Source organism: Rissa tridactyla, chromosome 27 (assembly GCF_028500815.1).
Source record: "Rissa tridactyla isolate bRisTri1 chromosome 27, bRisTri1.patW.cur.20221130, whole genome shotgun sequence".
NCBI lineage: Eukaryota > Metazoa > Chordata > Aves > Charadriiformes > Laridae > Rissa > Rissa tridactyla.
Genome location: NC_071492.1, coordinates 1 through 22,127, shown reverse-complemented (window position 1 = coordinate 22,127; position 22,127 = coordinate 1).

The following is a 22,127-nucleotide window of genomic DNA, read 5'->3' as shown; positions in this document are numbered from 1 at the left end:
CTCGCGTGGCCCCACAGCCCGTGGGGCTGCGGGCTTTCCGGCGGCCGTCAGCCTCGGCGACACCGGCGCCCATGTGGCGCCGCCATGCCAGCCCGCGAAGCATTTTCCGGTAGGGCCACGGCTCTGGCGACAGCTCCCACGCCCGAAGAGCCAGGAGGGAAAGCCGTGCCTCGTTGGAAAGCTCTTTGGCAGCCGCTCGCGTGGCCCCACAGCCCGTGGGGCTGCGGGCTTTCCGGCGGCCGTCAGCCTTGGCGACACCGGCGCCCACGTGGCGCCGCCGCGCCAGCCTGCGAAGCACTTTCCGGTAGGGCCGCGGCTCTGGCGACAGCTCCCACGCCCGAAGAGCCAGGAGGGAAAGCCGTGCCTCGTTGGAAAGCTCTTTGGCAGCCGCTCGCGTGGCCCCACAGCCGGTGGGGCTGCGGGCTTTCCGGCGGCCGTCAGCCTCGGTGACCCCGGTGCCCACGTGGCGCCGCCACGCCAGCCTGCGAAGCATTTTGCGGTAGGGCCGTGTCTCTGGCGACAGCTCCCACGCCCGAAGAGCCAGGAGGGAAAGCCGTGCCTCGTTGGAAAGCTCTTTGGCAGCCGCTCGCGTGGCCCCACAGCCCGTGGGGCTGCGGGCTTTCCGTCGGATGTCAGCCTCGGCGACACCTGCGACCACGTGGCGCCGCCGCGCCAGCCTGCGAAGCATTTTGCGGTAGGGCCGCGGCTTTGGCGACAGCTCCCACGCCCGAAGAGCCAGGAGGGAAAGCCGTGCCTCGTTGGAAAGCTCTTTGGCAGCCGCTCGCGTGGCCCCACAGCCCGTGGGGCTGCGGGCTTTCCTGCGGCCGTCATCCTCGGAGACACAAGTGCCCACGTGGCGCCGCCGCGCCAGCCTGCGAAGCATTTTCCGGTAGGGCCGCGGCTCTGGCGACAGCTCCCACGCCTGAAGAGCCAGGAGGGAAAGCCGTGCCTTGTTGGAAAGCTCTTTGGCAGCCGCTCGCGTGGCCCCACAGCCCGTGGGGCTGCGGGCTTTCCGGCGGCCGTCAGCCTCGGGGCCACCGGCGCCCGCCTGGCGCCGCCGCGCCAGATTGCGAAGCATTTTCCGGTAGGGCCACGGCTCTGGCGACAGCTCCCACGCCCGAAGAGCCAGGAGGAGAAGCCGTGCCTCGTTGGGAAGCTCTTTGTCAGCCGCTCGTGTGGCCCCACAGCCCGTGGGGCTGCGGGCTTTCCGGCGGCCGTCAGCCTCGGCGACACCGGCGCCCACGTGGCGCCGCCGCGCCAGCCTGCGAAGCATTTTCCGGTAGGGCCGCGGCTCTGGCGACAGCTCCCACGCCCGAAGAGCCAGGAGGGAAAGCCGTGCCACCTTGGAAAGCTCTTTGGCAGCCGCTCGCGTGGCCCCACAGCCCGTGGGGCTGCGGGATTTTCGGCAGCCGTCAGCCTCGGCGCCACCGGCTCCCACGTGGCTCCGCCGCGCCAGCCTGCGAAGCATTTTCGGGTAGGGCCGCGGCTCTGGCGACAGCTCCCACGCCCGAAGAGACAGGAGGGAAAGCCGTGCCTCGTTGGAAAGCTCTTTGGCAGCCGCTCGCGTGGCCCCACAGCCCGTGGGGCTGCGGGCTTTCCGGCGGCCGTCAGCCTCGGTGACACCAGTGCCCACGTGGCGCCGCCGAGCCAGCCTGCAAAGCATTTTGCGGTAGGGCCGCGGCTCTGTCGACAGCTCCCACGCCCGAAGAGCCAGGAGGGAAAGCCGTGCCTCGTTGGAAAGCTCTTTGGCAGCCGCTCGCGTGGCCCCACAGCCCGTGGGGCTGCGGGCTTTCCGGCGGCCGTCAGCCTCGGGGCCACCGGCGCCCGCCTGGCGCCGCCGCGCCAGATTGCAAAGCATTTTCCGGTAGGGCCGCGGCTCTGGCGACAGCTCCCACGCCCGAAGAGCGAGGAGGGAAAGCCGTGCCTCGTTGGAAAGCTCTTTGGCAGCCGCTCGCGTGGCCCCACAGCCCGTGGGGCTGCGGGCTTTCCGGCGGCCGTCAGCCTCGGCGACACCAGGGCCCACGTGGCGCCGCCACGCCAGCCTGTGAAGCATTTTGCGGTAGGGCCGTGGCTCTGGTGACAGCTCCCACGCCCGAAGAGCCAGGAGGGAAAGCCGTGCCTCGTTGGAAAGCTCTTTGGCAGCCGCTCGCGTGGCCCCACAGCCCGTGGGGCTGTGGGCTTTCCGGCGGCTGTCAGCCTCGGTGACACCAGTGCCTACGTGGCGCCGCCGAGCCAGCCTGCAAAGCATTTTCCGGTAGGGCCGCGGCTCTGGTGACAGCTCCCACGCCCGAAGAGCCAGGAGGGAAAGCCGTGCCTCGTTGGAAAGCTCTTTGGCAGCCGCTGGCGTGGCCCCACAGCCCGTGGGGCTGCGGGATTTCCGGCAGCCTTGAGCATCCGCACTACCGGCGCCCACGTGGCGCCGCCGCGCGAGCCTGCGAAGCATTTTCCGATAGGGCCGCGGCTCTGGCGACAGCTCCCACACCCGAAGAGACAGGAGGGAAAGTCATGCCTCGTTGGAAAGCTCTTTGGCAGCCGCTCGCGTGGCCCCACAGCCCGTGGGGCTGCGGGCTTTCCGGCGGCCGTCAGCCTCGGCGACACCAGGGCCCACGTGGCGCCGCCGCGCCAGCCTGCAAAGCATTTTCCGGTAGGGCCGCGGCTCTGGAGACAGCTCCCACGCCCGAAGAGCCAGGAGGGAAAGCCGTGCCTCGTTGGAAAGCTCTTTGGCAGCCGCTCGCGTGGCCCCACAGCCCGTGGGGCTGCGGGCTTTCCGGCAGCCGTGAGCCTCGGTGCCACCCGCTCCCACGTGGTGCCCCCGCGCCAGCCTGCAAAGCATTTTCCGGTAGGGCCGCGGCTCTGGCGACAGCTCCCACGCCCGAAGAGCCAGGAGGGAAAGCCGTGCCTCGTTGGAAAGCTCTTTGGCAGCCGCTCGCGTGGCCCCACAGCCCGTGGGGCTGCGGGCTTTTCTGCGGCCGTCATCCTCGGAGACACAAGTGCCCACGTGGCTCCGCTGCGCGAGCCTGCAAACATTTTGCGGTAGGGCCGCGGCTCTGGCGACAGCTCCCACGCCCGAAGAGCCAGGAGGGAAAGCCGTGCCTCGTTAGAAAGCTCTTTGGCAGCCGCTCGCGTGGCCCCACAGCCCGTGGGGCTGCGGGCTTTCCTGCGGCCGTCAGCCTCGGCGACACCGGTGCCCACGTGGCGCCGCTGCGCCAGCCTGCGAAGCATTTTGCGGTAGGGCCGCGGCTCTGGCGACAGCTCCCACGCCCGAAGAGCCAGGAGGGAAAGCCGTGCCTCGTTGGAAAGCTCTTTGGCAGCCGCTCGCGTGGCCCCACAGCCCGTGGGGCTGCGGGCTTTCCCGGCGGCCGTCAGCCTCGGCTACACCAGTGCCCACGTGGCACCGCCGCGCCAGCCTGCAAAGCATTTTCCGGTAGGGCCGCGGCTCTGGCGACAGCTCCCACACCCGAAGAGCCAGGAGGGAAAGCCGTGCCTCGTTGGAAAGCTCTTTGTCAGCCGCTCGCGTGGCCCCACAGCCCGTGGGGCTGCGGGCTTTCCGGCGGCCGTCAGCCTCGGTGCCACCGGCTCCCACGTGGCGCCGCCGCGGCCAGCCTGCAAAGCATTTTCCGGTAGGGCCGCGGCTCTGGCGACAGCTCCCACGCCCGAAGAGCCAGGAGGGAAAGCCATGCCTCGTTGGAAAGCTCTTTGGTAGCCGCTCGCGTGGCCCCACAGCCCGTGGGGCTGCGGGCTTTTCCGGCGGCCGTCAGCCTCGGCGACACAAGTGCCCACGTGGGGCCGCCGCGCCAGCCTGCGAAGCATTTTTCGGTAGGGCTTGCGGCTCTGGCGACAGCTCCCACACCCGAAGAGCCAGGAGGAAAAGCCGTGCCTCGTTGGGAAGCTCTTTGTCAGCCGCTCGTGTGGCCCCACAGCCCGTGGGGCTGCGGGCTTTCCGGCGGCCGTCAGCCTCGGCGACACCGGCGCCCACGTGGCGCCACCGCGCCAGCCTGCGAAGCATTTTCTGGTAGGGCCGCGGCTCTGGCGACAGCTCCCACGCCCGAAGAGCCAGGAGGGGAAAGCCGTGCCACCTTGGAAAGCTCTTTGGCAGCCGCTCGCGTGGCCCCACAGCCCGTGGGGGCTGCGGGATTTCGGCAGCCGTCAGCCTCGGCGCCACCGGCTCCCACGTGGCTCCGCCGCGCCAGCCTGCGAAGCATTTTCGGGTAGGGCCGCGGCTCTGGCGACAGCTCCCACGCCTGAAGAGCCAGGAGGGAAAGCCGTGCCTCGTTGGAAAGCTCTTTGGCAGCCGCTCGCGTCGCCCCACAGCCCGTGGGGCTGCGGGCTTTCCGGCGGCCGTCCAGCCTCGGCGACACAAGTGCCCACGTGGCACTGCCGCGCCAGCCTGCGAAGCATTTTTCGGTAGGGCCGCGGCTCTGGCAACAGCTCCCACGCCCGAAGAGCCAGGAGGGAAAGCCGTGCCTCGTTGCAAAAGCTCTTTGGCAGCCGCTCGCGTGGCCCCACAGCCCGTGGGGCTGCGGGATTTCCGGCAGCCTTCAGCATCCGCACCACCGGCGCCCACGTGGCGCCGCCGCGCGAGCCTGCGAAGCATTTTTCCGATAGGGCCGCGGCTCTGGCGACAGCTCCCACGCCCAAAGAGCCAGGAGGGAAAGCCATGCCTCGTTGGAAAGCTCTTTGGCAGCCGCTCGCGTGGCCCCACAGCCCGTGGGGCTGCGGGCTTTCCGGCAGCCGTGAGCCTCGGTGCCACCCGCTCCCACGTGGCGCCCCCCGCGCCAGCCTGCAAAGCATTTTCCGGTAGGGCCGCGGCTCTGGCGACAGCTCCCACGCCCGAAGAGCCAGGAGGGAAAGCCGTGCCTCGTTGGAAAGCTCTTTGTCAGCCGCTCGCGTGGCCCCACAGCCCGTGGGGCTGCGGGCTTTCGGCGGCCGTCAGCCTCGGCGACACAAGTGCCCACGTGGCACCGCCGCGCCAGCCCGCGAAGCATTTTTCGGTAGGGCCGCGGCTCTGGCGACAGCTCCCACACCCGAAGAGCCAGGAGGGAAAGCCGTGCCTCGTTGGAAAGCTCATTGGCAGCCGCTCGCGTGGCCCCACAGCCCGTGGGGCTGCGGGATTTCCGGCAGCCTTCAGCATCCGCACCACCGGCGCCCACGTGGCGCCGCCGCGAGAGCCTGCGAAGCATTTTCCGATAGGGCCGCGGCTCTGGCGACAGCTCCCACACCCGAAGAGCCAGGAGGGAAAGCTGTGCCTCGTTGGAAAGCTCTTTGGCAGCCGCTCGCGTGGCCCCACAGCCCGTGGGGCTGCGGGCTTTCCGGCGGCCGTCAGCCTCGGCGACACTAGTGCCCACGTGACGCCACCGCGCCAGCCTGCGAAGGATTTTCCGGTAGGGCCGCGGCTCTGGCGACAGCTCCCACGCCCGAAGAGCCAGGAGGGAAAGCCGTGCCTTGTTGGAAAGCTCTTTGGCAGCCGCTCGCGTGGCCCCACAGCCCGTGGGGCTGCGGGCTTTCCTGCGGCCGTCATCCTCGGAGACACAAGTGCCCACGTGGCGCCGCCGCGCCAGCCTGCGAAGCATTTTCCGGTAGGGCCGCGGCTCTGGCGACAGCTCCCACGCCCGAAGAGCCAGGAGGGAAAGCCGTGCCTCGTTGGAAAGCTCTTTGGCAGCCGCTCGCGTGGCCCCACAGCCCGTGGGGCTGCGGGCTTTCCGGCGGCCGTCAGCCTCGGCGACACCGGTGCCCACGTGGCGCCCCCGCGCCAGCCTGCGAAGCATTTTCCGGTAGGGCCGCGGCTCTGGTGACAGCTCCCACGCCTGAAGAGCCAGGAGGGAAAGCCGTGCCTTGTTGGAAAGCTCTTTGGCAGCCGCTCGCGTGGCCCCACAGCCCGTGGGGCTGCGGGCTTTCCGGCGGCCGTCAGCCTCGGCGACACCAGGGCCCACGTGGCGCCACCGCGCCAGCCTGCGAAGCATTTTCCGGTAGGGCCGCGGCTCTGGCGACAGCTCCCACGCCCGAAGAGCCAGGAGGAAAAGCCGTGCCTCCTTGGAAAGCTCTTTGGCAGCTGCTCGCGTGGCCCCACAGCCCGTGGGGCTGCGGCCTTTCCGGCGGCTGTCAGCGTCGGCGACACCAGCGCCCACGTGGCGCCGCCGCGCCAGCCTGCGAAGCATTTTTCGGTAGGGCCGCGGCTCTGGCGACAGCTCCCACGCCCGAAGAGCCAGGAGGGAAAGCCGTGCCTCGTTGGAAAGCTCTTTGGCAGCCGCTCGCGTGGCCCCACAGCCCGTGGGGCTGCGGGCTTTCCGGCGGCTGCCAGCCTCGGTGACACCAGTGCCAACGTGGCGCCGCCGAGCCAGCCTGCAAAGCATTTTGCGGTAGGGCCGCGGCTCTGTCGACAGCTCCCACGCCCGAAGAGCCAGGAGGGAAAGCCGTGCCTCGTTGGAAAGCTCTTTGGCAGCCGCTCGCGTGGCCCCACAGCCCGTGGGGCTGCGGGCTTTCCGGCGGCCGTCAGCCTCGGGGCAACCGGCGCCCGCCTGGCGCCGCCGCGCCAGATTGCAAAGCATTTTCCGGTAGGGCCGCGGCTCTGGCGACAGCTCCCACGCCCGAAGAGCGAGGAGGGAAAGCCGTGCCTCGTTGGAAAGCTCTTTGGCAGCCGCTCGCGTGGCCCCACAGCCCGTGGGGCTGCGGGCTTTCCGGCGGCCGTCAGCCTCGGTGACCCCGGTGCCCACGTGGCGCCGCCACGCCAGCCTGCGAAACATTTTGCGGTAGGGCCGTGGCTCTGGTGACAGCTCCCACGCCCGAAGAGCCAGGAGGGAAAGCCGTGCCTCGTTGGAAAGCTCTTTGGCAGCCGCTCGCGTGGCCCCACAGCCCGTGGGGCTGCGGGCTTTCCGTCGGATGTCAGCCTCGGCGACAGCTGCGACCACGTGCCGCCGCCGCGCCAGCCTGCGAAGCATTTTGCGGTAGGGCCGCGGCTCTGGCGACAGCTCCCACGCCCGAAGAGCCAGGAGGGAAAGCCGTGCCTCGTTGGAAAGCTCTTTGGCAGCCGCTCGCGTGGCCCCACAGCCCGTTGGGCTGCGGGCTTTCCTGCGGCCGTCATCCTCGGAGACACAAGTGCCCACGTGGCGCCGCCGCGCCAGCCTGCGAAGCATTTTCCGGTAGGGCCGCGGCTCTGGCGACAGCTCCCACGCCCGAAGAGCCAGGAGGGAAAGCCGTGCCTCGTTGGAAAGCTCTTTGGCAGCCGCTCGCGTGGCCCCACAGCCCGTGGGTCTGCGGGCTTTCCGTCGGATGTCAGCCTCGGCGACACCTGCGACCACGTGCCGCCGCCGCGCCAGCCTGCGAAGCATTTTGCGGTAGGGCCGCGGCTCTGGCGACAGCTCCCACGCCCGAAGAGCCAGGAGGGAAAGCCGTGCCACCTTGGAAAGCTCTTTGGCAGCCGCTCGCGTGGCCCCACAGCCCGTGGGGCTGCGGGCTTTCCTGCGGCCGTCATCCTCGGAGACACAAGTGCCCACGTGGCGCCGCCGCGCCAGCCTGCGAAGCATTTTCCGGTAGGGCCGTGGCTCTGGCGACAGCTCCCACGCCCGAAGAGCCAGGAGGGAAAGCCGTGCCTCGTTGGAAAGCTCTTTGGCAGTCGCTCGCGTGGCCCCACAGCCCGTGGGGCTGCGGGCTTTCCGGCGGCCGTCAGCCTCGGCGACACCTGCGCCCACGTGGCGCCGCCACGCCAGCCTGCGAAGCATTTTCCGGTAGGGCCGCGGCTCTGGCGACAGCTCCCACGCCCGAAGAGCCAGGAGGGAAAGCCGTGCCTCGTTGGAAAGCTCTTTGGCAGCCGCTCGCGTGGCCCCACAGCCCGTGGGGCTGCGGGATTTTCGGCAGCCTTGAGCATCCGCACCACCGGCGCCCACGTGGCGCCGCCGCGCGAGCCTGCGAAGCATTTTCCGATAGGGGCCGCTGCTCTGGCGACAGCTCCCACACCCGAAGAGACAGGAGGGAAAGTCATGCCTCGTTGCAAAGCTCTTTGGCAGCCGCTCGCGTGGCCCCACAGCCCGTGGGGCTGCGGGCTTTCCGGCGGCCGTCAGCCTCGGCGACACAAGTGCCCACCTGGCGCCCCCGCGCCAGACTGCGAAGCATTTTTCGGTAGGGCCGCGGCTCTGGCGACAGCTCCCACGCCCGAAGAGCCAGGAGGGAAAGCCGTGCCTCCTTGGAAAGCTCTTTGGCAGCCGCTCGCGTGGCCCCACAGCCCGTGGGGCTGCGGGCTTTCCGGCGGCCGTCAGCCTCGGCGACACCAGGGCCCACGTGGCGCCGCCGCGCCAGCCTGCAAAGCATTTTCCGGTAGGGCCGCGGCTCTGGAGACAGCTCCCACGCCCGAAGAGCCAGGAGGGAAAGCCGTGCCTCGTTGGAAAGCTCTTTGGCAGCCGCTCGCGTGGCCCCACAGCCCGTGGGGCTGCGGGCTTTCCGGCAGCCGTGAGCCTCGGTGCCACCCGCTCCCACGTGGTGCCCCCGCGCCAGCCTGCAAAGCATTTTCCGGTAGGGCCGCGGCTCTGGCGACAGCTCCCACGCCCGAAGAGCCAGGAGGGAAAGCCGTGCCTCGTTGGAAAGCTCTTTGGCAGCCGCTCGCGTGGCCCCACAGCCCGTGGGTCTGCGGGCTTTCCGGCGGCCGTCAGCCTCGGCGACACCAGTGCCCACGTGGCGCCGCTGCGCCAGCCTGCGAAGCATTTTCCGGTAGGGCCGCGGCTCTGGCGACAGCTCCCACGCCCGAAGAGCCAGGAGGGAAAGCCGTGCCTCGTTGGAAAGCTCTTTGGCAGCCGCTCGCGTGGCCCCACAGCCCGTGGGGCTGCGGGCTTTCCGGCGGCCGTCAGCCTCGGCGACACCAGTGCCCACGTGGCACCGCCGCGCCAGCCTGCAAAGCATTTTCCGGTAGGGCCGCGGCTGTGGCGACAGCTCCCACGCCCGAAGAGCCAGGAGGGAAAGCCGTGCCTCGTTGGAAAGCTCTTTGTCAGCCGCTCGTGTGGCCCCACAGCCCGTGGGGCTGCGGGCTTTCCGGCGGCCGTCAGCCTCGGTGCCACCGGCTCCCACGTGGCGCCGCCGCGCCAGCCTGCAAAGCATTTTCCGGTAGGGCCGCGGCTCTGGCGACAGCTCCCACACCCGAAGAGCCAGGAGGGAAAGCCGTGCCTCGTTGGAAAGCTCTTTGGCAGCCGCTCGTGTGGCCCCACAGCCCGTAGGGCTGCGGGCTTTCTGGCGGCCGTCAGCCTCGGCGACACCAGTGCCCACGTGGCGCCACCGCGCCAGCCTGCGAAGCATTTTCTGGTAGGGCCGCGGCTCTGGCGACAGCTCCCACGCCCGAAGAGCCAGGAGGGAAAGCCGTGCCTCGTTGGAAAGCTCTTTGGCAGCCGCTCGCGTGGCCCCACAGCCCGTGGGGCTGCGGGCTTTCCTGCGGCCGTCATCCTCGGAGACACAAGTGCCCACGTGGCGCCGCCGCGCCAGCCTGCGAAGCATTTTCCGGTAGGGCCGCGGCTCTGGCGACAGCTCCCACGCCCGAAGAGCCAGGAGGGAAAGCCGTGCCTCCTTGGAAAGCTCTTTGGCAGCCGCTCGCGTGGCCCCACAGCCCGTGGGGCTGCGGGCTTTCCGGCGGCCGTCAGCCTCGGCGACACCGGTGCCCACGTCGCGCCGCCACGCCAGATTGCGAAGCATTTTCCGGTAGGGCCGCGGCTCTGGTGACAGCTCCCACGCCCGAAGAGCCAGGAGGGAAAGCCGTGCCTCCTTGGAAAGCTCTTTGGCAGCCGCTCGCGTGGCCCCACAGCCCGTGGGGCTGCGGGCTTTCCGGCGGCCGTCAGCCTCGGCGACACCAGGGCCCACGTGGCGCCACCGCGCCAGCCTGCGAAGCATTTTCCGGTAGGGCCGCGGCTCTGGCGACAGCTCCCACGCCCGAAGAGCCAGGAGGAAAAGCCGTGCCTCGTTGGGAAGCTCTTTGGCAGCTGCTCGCGTGGCCCCACAGCCCGTGGGGCTGCGGGCTTTCCGGCGGCTGTCAGCCTCGGTGCCACCAGCGCCCACGTGGCGCCGCCGCGCCAGCCTGCGAAGCATTTTGCGGTAGGGCCGCGGCTCTGGCGACAGCTCCCACGCCCGAAGAGCCAGGAGGGAAAGCCGTGCCTCGTTGGAAAGCTCTTTGTCAGCCGCTCGCGTGGCCCCACAGCCCGTGGGGCTGCGGGCTTTCCGGCGGCCGTCAGCCTCGGTGCCACCGGCTCCCACGTGGCGCCGCCGCGCCAGCCTGCAAAGCATTTTCCGGTAGGGCCGCGGCTCTGGCGACAGCTCCCACGCCCGAAGAGCCAGGAGGGAAAGCCATGCCTCGTTGGAAAGCTCTTTGGCAGCCGCTCTCGTGGCCCCACAGCCCGTGGGGCTGCGGGCTTTCCGGCGGCCGTCAGCCTCGGCGACACAAGTGCCCACGTGGGGCCGCCGCGCCAGCCTGCGAAGCATTTTTCGGTAGGGCTGCGGCTCTGGCGACAGCTCCCACACCCGAAGAGCCAGGAGGGAAAGCCGTGCCTCGTTGGAAAGCTCTTTGGCAGCCGCTCGCGTGGCCCCACAGCCCGTAGGGCTGCGGGCTTTCTGGCGGCCGTCAGCCTCGGCGACACCAGTGCCCACGTGGCGCCACCGCGCCAGCCTGCGAAGCATTTTCCGGTAGGGCCGCGGCTCTGGCGACAGCTCCCACGCCCGAAGAGCCAGGAGGGAAAGCCGTGCCTCGTTGGAAAGCTCTTTGGCAGCCGCTCGCGTGGCCCCACAGCCCGTGGGGCTGCGGGCTTTCCTGCGGCCGTCATCCTTGGAGACACAAGTGCGCACGTGGCGCCGCCGCACCAGCCTGCGAAGCATTTTCCGGTAGGGCCGCGGCTCTGGCGACAGCTCCCACGCCCGAAGAGCCAGGAGGGAAAGCCGTGCCTCGTTGGAAAGCTCTTTGGCAGCCGCTCGCGTGGCCCCACAGCCCGTGGGGCTGCGGGATTTCCGGCGGCCGTCAGCCTCGGCGACACAAATGCAAACGTGGCACCGCCGCGCCAGCCTGCGAAGCATTTTCCGGTAGGGCCGCGGCTCTGGCGACAGCTCCCACGCCCGAAGAGCCAGGAGGGAAAGCCGTGCCTCGTTGGAAAGCTCTTTGGCAGCCGCTCGCGTGGCCCCACAGCCCGTGGGGCTGCGGGCTTTCCGGCGGCCGTCAGCCTCGGTGACACCAGTGCCCACGTGGCGCCGCCGAGCCAGCCTGCAAAGCATTTTCCGGTAGGGCCGCGGCTCTGTCGACAGCTCCCACGCCCGAAGAGCCAGGAGGGAAAGCCGTGCCTTGTTGGAAAGCTCTTTGGCAGCCGCTCGCGTGGCCCCACAGCCCGTGGGGCTGCGGGCTTTCTGGCGGCCGTCAGCCTCGGCGCCACCGGCGCCCACCTGGCGCCGCCGCGCCAGATTGCGAAGCATTTTCCGGTAGGGCCACGGCTCTGGCGACAGCTCCCACGCCCGAAGAGCCAGGAGGAAAAGCCGTGCCTCGTTGGGAAGCTCTTTGTCAGCCGCTCGTGTGGCCCCACAGCCCGTGGGGCTGCGGGCTTTCCGGCGGCCGTCAGCCTCGGCGACACCGGCGCCCACGTGGCGCCACCACGCCAGCCTGCGAAGCATTTTCTGGTAGGGCCGCGGCTCTGGCGACAGCTCCCACGCCCGAAGAGCCAGGAGGGAAAGCCGTGCCACCTTGGAAAGCTCTTTGGCAGCCGCTCGCGTGGCCCCACAGCCCGTGGGGCTGCGGGATTTCGGCAGCCGTCAGCCTCGGCGCCACCGGCTCCCACGTGGCTCCGCCGCGCCAGCCTGCGAAGCATTTTCGGGTAGGGCCGCGGCTCTGGCGACAGCTCCCACGCCTGAAGAGCCAGGAGGGAAAGCCGTGCCTCGTTGGAAAGCTCTTTGGCAGCCGCTCGCGTGGCCCCACAGCCCGTGGGGCTGCGGGCTTTCCGGCGGCCGTCAGCCTCGGCGACACAAGTGCCCACGTGGCACTGCCGCGCCAGCCTGCGAAGCATTTTTCGGTAGGGCCGCGGCTCTGGCGACAGCTCCCACGCCCGAAGAGCCAGGAGGGAAAGCCGTGCCTCGTTGCAAAGCTCTTTGGCAGCCGCTCGCGTGGCCCCACAGCCCGTGGGGCTGCGGGATTTCCGGCAGCCTTCAGCATCCGCACCACCGGCGCCCACGTGGCGCCGCCGCGCGAGCCTGCGAAGCATTTTCCGATAGGGCCGCGGCTCTGGCGACAGCTCCCACGCCCGAAGAGCCAGGAGGGAAAGCCATGCCTCGTTGGAAAGCTCTTTGGCAGCCGCTCGCGTGGCCCCACAGCCCGTGGGGCTGCGGGCTTTCCGGCAGCCGTGAGCCTCGGTGCCACCCGCTCCCACGTGGCGCCCCCCGCGCCAGCCTGCAAAGCATTTTCCGGTAGGGCCGCGGCTCTGTCGACAGCTCCCACGCCCGAAGAGCCAGGAGGGAAAGCCGTGCCTCGTTGGAAAGCTCTTTGTCAGCCGCTCGCGTGGCCCCACAGCCCGTGGGGCTGCGGGCTTTCCGGCGGCCGTCAGCCTCGGCGACACAAGTGCCCACGTGGCACCGCCGCGCCAGCCCGCGAAGCATTTTTCGGTAGGGCCGCGGCTCTGGCGACAGCTCCCACACCCGAAGAGCCAGGAGGGAAAGCCGTGCCTCGTTGGAAAGCTCATTGGCAGCCGCTCGCGTGGCCCCACAGCCCGTGGGGCTGCGGGATTTCCGGCGGCCGTCAGCCTCGGCGACACTAGTGCCCACGTGACGCCACCGCGCCAGCCTGCGAAGGATTTTCCGGTAGGGCCGCGGCTATGGCGACAGCTCCCACGCCCGAAGAGCCAGGAGGGAAAGCCGTGCCTCGTTGGAAAGCTCTTTGGCAGCCGCTCGCGTGGCCCCACAGCCCGTGGGGCTGCGGGCTTTCCTGCGGCCGTCATCCTCGGAGACACAAGTGCCCACGTGGCGCCGCCGCGCCAGCCTGCGAAGCATTTTGCGGTAGGGCCGCGGCTCTGGCGACAGCTCCCACGCCCGAAGAGCCAGGAGGGAAAGCCGTGCCTCGTTGGAAAGCTCTTTGGCAGCCGCTCGCGTGGCCCCACAGCCCGTGGGGCTGCGGGCTTTCCGGCGGCCGTCAGCCTCGGCGACACCAGTGCCCACGTGGCGCCCCCGCGCCAGCCTGCGAAGCATTTTCCGGTAGGGCCGCGGCTGTGGCGACAGCTCCCACGCCCGAAGAGCCAGGAGGGAAAGCCGTGCCTCGTTGGAAAGCTCTTTGGCAGCCGCTCGCGTGGCCCCACAGCCCGTGGGGCTGCGGGCTTTCCGGCGGCCGTCAGCCTCGGCGACACCAGGGCCCACGTGGCGCCACCGCGCCAGCCTGCGAAGCATTTTCCGGTAGGGCCGCGGCTCTGGCGACAGCTCCCACGCCCGAAGAGCCAGGAGGAAAAGCCGTGCCTCATTGGGAAGCTCTTTGGCAGCCGCTCACGTGGCCCCACAGCCCGTGGGGCTGCGGGCTTTCCGGCGGCTGTCAGCCTCGGCGACACCAGCGCCCACGTGGCGCCGCCGCGCCAGCCTGCGAAGCATTTTTCGGTAGGGCCGCGGCTCTGGCGACAGCTCCCACGCCCGAAGAGCCAGGAGGGAAAGCCGTGCCTCGTTGGAAAGCTCTTTGGCAGCCGCTCGCGTGGCCCCACAGCCCGTGGGGCTGCGGGCTTTCCGGCGGCTGTCAGCCTCGGCGACACCAGTGCCCACGTGGCGCCGCCGAGCCAGCCTGCAAAGCATTTTCCGGTAGGGCCGCGGCTCTGTCGACAGCTCCCACGCCCGAAGAGCCAGGAGGGAAAGCCGTGCCTCGTTGGAAAGCTCTTTGGCAGCCGCTCGCGTGGCCCCACAGCCCGTGGGGCTGCGGGCTTTCCGGCGGCCGTCAGCCTCGGGGCCACCGGCGCCCGCCTGGCGCCGCCGCGCCAGATTGCAAAGCATTTTCCGGTAGGGCCACGGCTCTGGCGACAGCTCCCACGCCCGAAGAGCCAGGAGGGAAAGCCGTGCCTCGTTGGAAAGCTCTTTGGCAGCCGCTCGCGTGGCCCCACAGCCCGTGGGGCTGCGGGCTTTCCGGCGGCCGTCAGCCTCGGTGACCCCGGTGCCCACGTGGCGCCGCCACGCCAGCCTGCGAAGCATTTTGCGGTAGGGCCGTGGCTCTGGTGACAGCTCCCACGCCCGAAGAGCCAGGAGGGAAAGCCGTGCCTCGTTGGAAAGCTCTTTGGCAGCCGCTCGCGTGGCCCCACAGCCCGTGGGTCTGCGGGCTTTCCGTCGGATGTCAGCCTCGGCGACACCTGCGACCACGTGGCGCCGCCGCGCCAGCCTGCGAAGCATTTTGCGGTAGGGCCGCGGCTCTGGCGACAGCTCCCACGCCCGAAGAGCCAGGAGGGAAAGCCGTGCCTCGTTGGAAAGCTCTTTGGCAGCCGCTCGCGTGGCCCCACAGCCCGTGGGGCTGCGGGCTTTCCGGCGGCCGTCAGCCTCGGCGACACTAGTGCCCACGTGACGCCACCGCGCCAGCCTGCGAAGGATTTTCCGGTAGGGCCGCGGCTCTGGCGACAGCTCCCACGCCCGAAGAGCCAGGAGGGAAAGCCGTGCCTCGTTGGAAAGCTCTTTGGCAGCCGCTCGCGTGGCCCCACAGCCCGTGGGGCTGCGGGCTTTCCTGCGGCCGTCATCCTCGGAGACACAAGTGCCCACGTGGCGCCGCCGCGCCAGCCTGCAAAGCATTTTCCGGTAGGGGCCGCGGCTCTGGCGACAGCTCCCACGCCCGAAGAGCCAGGAGGGAAAGCCGTGCCTCGTTGGAAAGCTCTTTGGCAGCCGCTCGCGTGGCCCCACAGCCCGTGGGGCTGCGGGCTTTCCGGCGGCCGTCAGCCTCGGCGACACCAGTGCCCATGTGGCGCCCCCGCGCCAGCCTGCGAAGCATTTTCCGGTAGGGCCGCGGCTCTGGCGAAAGCTCCACGCCCGAAGAGCCAGGAGGGAAAGCCGTGCCTCGTTGGAAAGCTCTTTGGCAGCCGCTCGCGTGGCCCCACAGCCCGTGGGGCTGCGGGCTTTCGGCGGCCGTCAGCCTCGGCGACACCAGGGCCCACGTGGCGCCACCGCGCCAGCCTGCGAAGCATTTTCCGGAAGGGCCGCGGCTCTGGCGACAGCTCCCACGCCCGAAGAGCCAGGAGGAAAAGCCGTGCCTCGTTGGGAAGCTCTTTGGCAGCCGCTCGCGTGGCCCCACAGCCCGTGGGGCTGCGGGCTTTCCGGCGGCTGTCAGCCTCGGCGACACCAGCGCCCACGTGGCGCCGCCGCGCCAGCCTGCGAAGCATTTTTCGGTAGGGCCGCGGCTCTGGCGACAGCTCCCACGCCCGAAGGCCAGGAGGGAAAGCCGTGCCTCGTTGGAAAGCTCTTTGGCAGCCGCTCGCGTGGCCCCACAGCCCGTGGGGCTGCGGGCTTTCCAGCGGCTGTCAGCCTCGGCGACACCAGTGCCCACGTGGCGCCGCCGAGCCAGCCTGCAAAGCATTTTCCGGTAGGGCCGCGGCTCTGGCGACAGCTCCCACGCCCGAAGAGCCAGGAGGGAAAGCCGTGCCTCGTTGGAAAGCTCTTTGGCAGCCGCTCGCGTGGCCCCACAGCCCGTGGGTCTGCGGGCTTTCCGTCGGATGTCAGCCTCGGCGACACCTGCGACCACGTGGCGCCGCCGCACCAGCCTGCGAAGCATTTTGCGGTAGGGCCGCGGCTCTGGCGACAGCTCCCACGCCCGAAGAGCCAGGAGGGAAAGCCGTGCCTCGTTGGAAAGCTCTTTGGCAGCCGCTCGCGTGGCCCCACAGCCCGTGGGGCTGCGGGCTTTCCTGCGGCCGTCATCCTCGGAGACACAAGTGCCCACGTGGCGCCGCCGCGCCAGCATGCGAAGCATTATCCGGTAGGGCCGTGGCTCTGGCGACAGCTCCCACGCCCGAAGAGCCAGGAGGGAAAGCCGTGCCTCCTTGGAAAGCTCTTTGGCAGCCGCTCGCGTGGCCCCACAGCCCGTGGGGCTGCGGGCTTTCCGGCGGCCGTCAGCCTCGGCGACACCTGCGCCCACGTGGCGCCGCCACGCCAGCCTGCGAAGCATTTTCCGGTAGGGCCGCGGCTCTGGCGACAGCTCCCACGCCCGAAGAGCAGGAGGGAAAGCCGTGCCTCGTTGGAAAGCTCTTTGGCAGCCGCTCGCGTGGCCCCACAGCCCGTGGGGCTGCGGGCTTTCCGTCGGATGTCAGCCTCGGCGACACCTGCGACCACGTGCCGCCGCCGCGCCAGCCTGCGAAGCATTTTGCGGTAGGGCCGCGGCTCTGGCGACAGCTCCCACGCCCGAAGAGCCAGGAGGGAAAGCCGTGCCTCGTTGGAAAGCTCTTTGGCAGCCGCTCGCGTGGCCCCACAGCCCGTTGGGCTGCGGGCTTTCCTGCGGCCGTCATCCTCGGAGACACAAGTGCCCACGTGGCGCCGCCGCGCCAGCCTGCGAAGCATTTTCCGGTAGGGCCGTGGCTCTGGCGACAGCTCCCACGCCCGAAGAGCCAGGAGGGAAAGCCGTGCCTCGTTGGAAAGCTCTTTGGCAGCCGCTCGCGTGGCCCCACAGCCCGTGGGGCTGCGGGCTTTCCGGCGGCCGTCAGCCTCGGCGACACCTGCGCCCACGTGGCGCCGCCACGCCAGCCTGCGAAGCATTTTCCGGTAGGGCCGCGGCTCTGGCGACAGCTCCCACGCCCGAAGAGCCAGGAGGGAAAGCCGTGCCTCGTTGGAAAGCTCTTTGGCAGCCGCTCGCGTGGCCCCACAGCCCGTGGGGCTGCGGGATTTTCGGCAGCCTTGAGCATCCGCACCACCGGCGCCCACGTGGCGCCGCCGCGCGAGCCTGCGAAGCATTTTCCGATAGGGCCGCGGCTCTGGCGACAGCTCCCACACCCGAAGAGACAGGAGGGAAAGTCATGCCTCGTTGCAAAGCTCTTTGGCAGCCGCTCGCGTGGCCCCACAGCCCGTGGGGCTGCGGGCTTTCCGGCGGCCGTCAGCCTCGGCGACACAAGTGCCCACGTGGCGCCCCCGCGCCAGCCTGCAAAGCATTTTTCGGTAGGGCCGCGGCTCTGGCGACAGCTCCCACGCCCGAAGAGCCAGGAGGGAAAGCCGTGCCTCGTTGGAAAGCTCTTTGGCAGCCGCTCGCGTGGCCCCACAGCCTGTGGGGCTGCGGGCTTTCCGGCAGCCGTGAGCCTCGGTGCCACTCGCTCCCACGTGGTGCCCCCGCGCCAGCCTGCAAAGCATTTTCCGGTAGGGCCGCGGCTCTGGCGACAGCTCCCACGCCCGAAGAGCCAGGAGGGAAAGCCGTGCCTCGTTGGAAAGCTCTTTGGCAGCCGCTCGCGTGGCCCCACAGCCCGTGGGGCTGCGGGCTTTCCGGCTGCCGTCAGCCTCGGCGCCCACCGCCGCCCACGTGGCGCCGCTGCGCCAGCCTGCGAAGCATTTTTCGGTAGGGCCGCGGCTCTGGCAACAGCTCCCACGCCCGAAGAGCCAGGAGGGAAAGCCGTGCCTCGTTGGAAAGCTCTTTGGCAGCCGCTCGCGTGGCCCCACAGCCCGTGGGGCTGCGGGATTTCCGGCGGCCGTCAGCCTCGGCGACACAAATGCAAACGTGGCACCGCCGCGCCAGCCTGCGAAGCATTTTCCGGTAGGGCCGCGGCTCTGGCGACAGCTCCCACGCCCGAAGAGCCAGGAGGGAAAGCCGTGCCTCGTTGGAAAGCTCTTTGGCAGCCGCTCGCGTGGCCCCACAGCCCGTGGGGCTGCGGGCTTTCCGGCAGCCGTGAGCCTCGGTGCCACCCGCTCCCACGTGGTGCCCCCGCGCCAGCCTGCAAAGCATTTTCCGGTAGGGCCGCGGCTCTGGCGACAGCTCCCACGCCCGAAGAGCCAGGAGGGAAAGCCGTGCCTCGTTGGAAAGCTCTTTGGCAGCCGCTCGCGTGGCCCCACAGCCCGTGGGTCTGCGGGCTTTCCGGCGGCCGTCAGCCTCGGCGACACCGGTGCCCACGTGGCGCCGCTGCGCCAGCCTGCGAAGCATTTTGCGGTAGGGCCGCGGCTCTGGCGACAGCTCCCATGCCCGAAGAGCCAGGAGGGAAAGCCGTGCCTCGTTGGAAAGCTCTTTGGCAGCCGCTCGCGTGGCCCCACAGCCCGTGGGGCTGCGGGCTTTCCGTGCGGTCGTCAGCCTCGGCTACACCAGTGCCCACGTGGCACCGCCGCGCCAGCCTGCAAAGCATTTTGCGGTAGGGCCGCGGCTCTGGCGACAGCTCCCACGCCCGAAGAGCCAGGAGGGAAAGCCGTGCCTCGTTGGAAAGCTCTTTGGCAGCCGCTCGCGTGGCCCCACAGCCCGTGGGGCTGCGGGCTTTCCGGCGGCCGTCAGCCTCGGTGCCACCGGCTCCCACGTGGCGCCGCCGCGCCAGCCTGCAAAGCATTTTCCGGTAGGGCCGCGGATCTGGCGACAGCTCCCACGCCCGAAGAGCCAGGAGGGAAAGCCATGCCTCGTTGGAAAGGTCTTTGGCAGCCGCTCGCGTGGCCCCACAGCCCGTGGGGCTGCGGGCTTTCCGGCGGCCGTCAGCCTCGGCGACACAAGTGCCCACGTGGCGCCGCCGCGCCAGCCTGCGAAGCATTTTTCGGTAGGGCTGCGGCTCTGGCGACAGCTCCCACACCCGAAGAGCCAGGAGGGAAAGCCGTGCCTCGTTGGAAAGCTCTTTGGCAGCCGCTCGCGTGGCCCCACAGCCCGTGGGGCTGCGGGCTTTCCGGCAGCCGTGAGCCTCGGTGCCACCCGCTCCCACGTGGCGCCCCTGCGCCAGCCTGCAAAGCATTTTCCGGTAGGGCCGCGGCTCTGGCGACAGCTCCCACGCCCGAAGAGCCAGGAGGGAAAGCCGTGCCTCGTTGGAAAGCTCTTTGGCAGCCGCTCGCGTGGCCCCACAGCCCGTGGGGCTGCGGGCTTTCCGGCGGCCGTCAGCCTCGGCGACACAAGTGCCCACGTGGCACCGCCGCGCCAGCCCGCGAAGCATTTTTCGGTAGGGCCGCGGCTCTGGCGACAGCTCCCACACCCGAAGAGCCAGGAGGGAAAGCCGTGCCTCGTTGGAAAGCTCATTGGCAGCCGCTCGCGTGGCCCCACAGCCCGTGGGGCTGCGGCCTTTCCGGCGGCCGTCAGCCTCGGCGACACTAGTGCCCACGTGACGCCACCGCGCCAGCCTGCGAAGGATTTTCCGGTAGGGCCACGGCTCTGGCGACAGCTCCCACGCCCGAAGAGCCAGGAGGGAAAGCCGTGCCTCGTTGGAAAGCTCTTTGGCAGCCGCTCGCGTGGCCCCACAGCCCGTGGGGCTGCGGGCTTTCCTGCGGCCGTCATCCTCGGAGACACAAGTGCCCACGTGGCGCCGCCGCGCCAGCCTGCGAAGCATTTTGCGGTAGGGCCGCGGCTCTGGCGACAGCTCCCACGCCCGAAGAGCCAGGAGGGAAAGCCGTGCCTCGTTGGAAAGCTCTTTGGCAGCCGCTCGCGTGGCCCCACAGCCCGTGGGGCTGCGGGCTTTCCGGCGGCCGTCAGCCTCGGCGACACCAGTGCCCACGTGGCGCCCCCGCGCCAGCCTGCGAAGCATTTTCCGGTAGGGCCGCGGCTGTGGCGACAGCTCCCACGCCCGAAGAGCCAGGAGGGAAAGCCGTGCCTCGTTGGAAAGCTCTTTGGCAGCCGCTCGCGTGGCCCCACAGCCCGTGGGGCTGCGGGCTTTCCGGCGGCCGTCAGCCTCGGCGACACCAGGGCCCACGTGGCGCCACCCGCGCCAGCCTGCGAAGCATTTTCCGGTAGGGCCGCGGCTCTGGCGACAGCTCCCACGCCCGAAGAGCCAGGAGGAAAAGCCGTGCCTCATTGGGAAGCTCTTTGGCAGCCGCTCACGTGGCCCCACAGCCCGTGGGGCTGCGGGCTTTCCGGCGGCTGTCAGCCTCGGCGACACCAGCGCCCACGTGGCGCCGCCGCGCCAGCCTGCGAAGCATTTTTCGGTAGGGCCGCGGCTCTGGCGACAGCTCCCACGCCCGAAGAGCCAGGAGGGAAAGCCGTGCCTCGTTGGAAAGCTCTTTGGCAGCCGCTCGCGTGGCCCCACAGCCCGTGGGGCTGCGGGCTTTCCAGCGGCTGTCAGCCTCGGCGACACCAGTGCCCACGTGGCGCCGCCGAGCCAGCCTGCAAAGCATTTTGCGGTAGGGCCGCGGCTCTGTCGACAGCTCCCACGCCCGAAGAGCCAGGAGGGAAAGCCGTGCCTCGTTGGAAAGCTCTTTGGCAGCCGCTCGCGTGGCCCCACAGCCCGTGGGGCTGCGGGCTTTCCGGCGGCCGTCAGCCTCGGGGCCACCGGCGCCCGCCTGGCGCCGTCGCGCCAGATTGCAAAGCATTTTCCGGTAGGGCCACGGCTCTGGCGACAGCTCCCACGCCCGAAGAGCCAGGAGGGAAAGCCGTGCCTCGTTGGAAAGCTCTTTGGCAGCCGCTCGCGTGGCCCCACAGCCCGTGGGGCTGCGGGCTTTCCGGCGGCCGTCAGCCTCGGTGACCCCGGTGCCCACGTGGCGCCGCCACGCCAGCCTGCGAAGCATTTTGCGGTAGGGCCGTGGCTCTGGTGACAGCTCCCACGCCCGAAGAGCCAGGAGGGAAAGCCGTGCCTCGTTGGAAAGCTCTTTGGCAGCCGCTCGCGTGGCCCCACAGCCCGTGGGTCTGCGGGCTTTCCGTCGGATGTCAGGCTCGGCGACACCTGCGACCACGTGGCGCCGCCGCGCCAGCCTGCGAAGCATTTTGCGGTAGGGCCGCGGCTCTGGCGACAGCTCCCACGCCCGAAGAGCCAGGAGGGAAAGCCGTGCCTCGTTGGAAAGCTCTTTGGCAGCCGCTCGCGTGGCCCCACAGCCCGTGGGGCTGCGGGCTTTCCGGCGGCCGTCAGCCTCGGCGACACCAGTGCCCACGTGGCGCCACCGCGCCAGCCTGCGAAGGATTTTCCGGTAGGGCCGCGGCTCTGGCGACAGCTCCCACGCCCGAAGAGCCAGGAGGGAAAGCCGTGCCTCGTTGCAAAGCTCTTTGGCAGCCGCTCGCGTGGCCCCACAGCCCGTGGGGCTGCGGGCTTTCCTGCGGCCGTCATCCTTGGAGACACAAGTGCCCACGTGGCGCCGCCGCGCCAGCCTGCGAAGCATTTTCCGGTAGGGCCGCGGCTCTGGCGACAGCTCCCACGCCCGAAGAGCCAGGAGGGAAAGCCGTGCCTCGTTGGAAAGCTCTTTGGCAGCCGCTCGCGTGGCCCCACAGCCCGTGGGGCTGCGGGCTTTCCGGCTGCCGTCAGCCTCGGCGCCACCGCCACCCACGTGGCGCCGCTGCGCCAGCCTGCGAAGCATTTTTCGGTAGGGCCGCGGCTCTGGCAACAGCTCCCACGCCCGAAGAGCCAGGAGGGAAAGCCGTGCCTCGTTGGAAAGCTCTTGGCAGCCGCTCGCGTGGCCCCACAGCCCGTGGGGCTGCGGGATTTCCGGCGGCCGTCAGCCTCGGCGACACAAATGCAAACGTGGCACCGCCGCGCCAGCCTGCGAAGCATTTTCCGGTAGGGCCGCGGCTCTGGCGACAGCTCCCACGCCCGAAGAGCCAGGAGGGAAAGCCGTGCCTCGTTGGAAAGCTCTTTGGCAGCCGCTCGCGTGGCCCCACAGCCCGTGGGGCTGCGGGCTTTCCGGCAGCCGTGAGCCTCGGTGCCACCCGCTCCCACGTGGTGCCCCCGCGCCAGCCTGCAAAGCATTTTCCGGTAGGGCCGCGGCTCTGGCGACAGCTCCCACGCCCGAAGAGCCAGGAGGGAAAGCCGTGCCTCGTTGGAAAGCTCTTTGGCAGCCGCTCGCGTGGCCCCACAGCCCGTGGGTCTGCGGGCTTTCCGGCGGCCGTCAGCCTCGGCGACACCGGTGCCCACGTGGCGCCGCTGCGCCAGCCTGCGAAGCATTTTGCGGTAGGGCCGCGGCTCTGGCGACAGCTCCCATGCCCGAAGAGCCAGGAGGGAAAGCCGTGCCTCGTTGGAAAGCTCTTTGGCAGCCGCTCGCGTGGCCCCACAGCCCGTGGGGCTGCGGGCTTTCCGTGCGGTCGTCAGCCTCGGCGACACCAGTGCCCACGTGGCACCGCC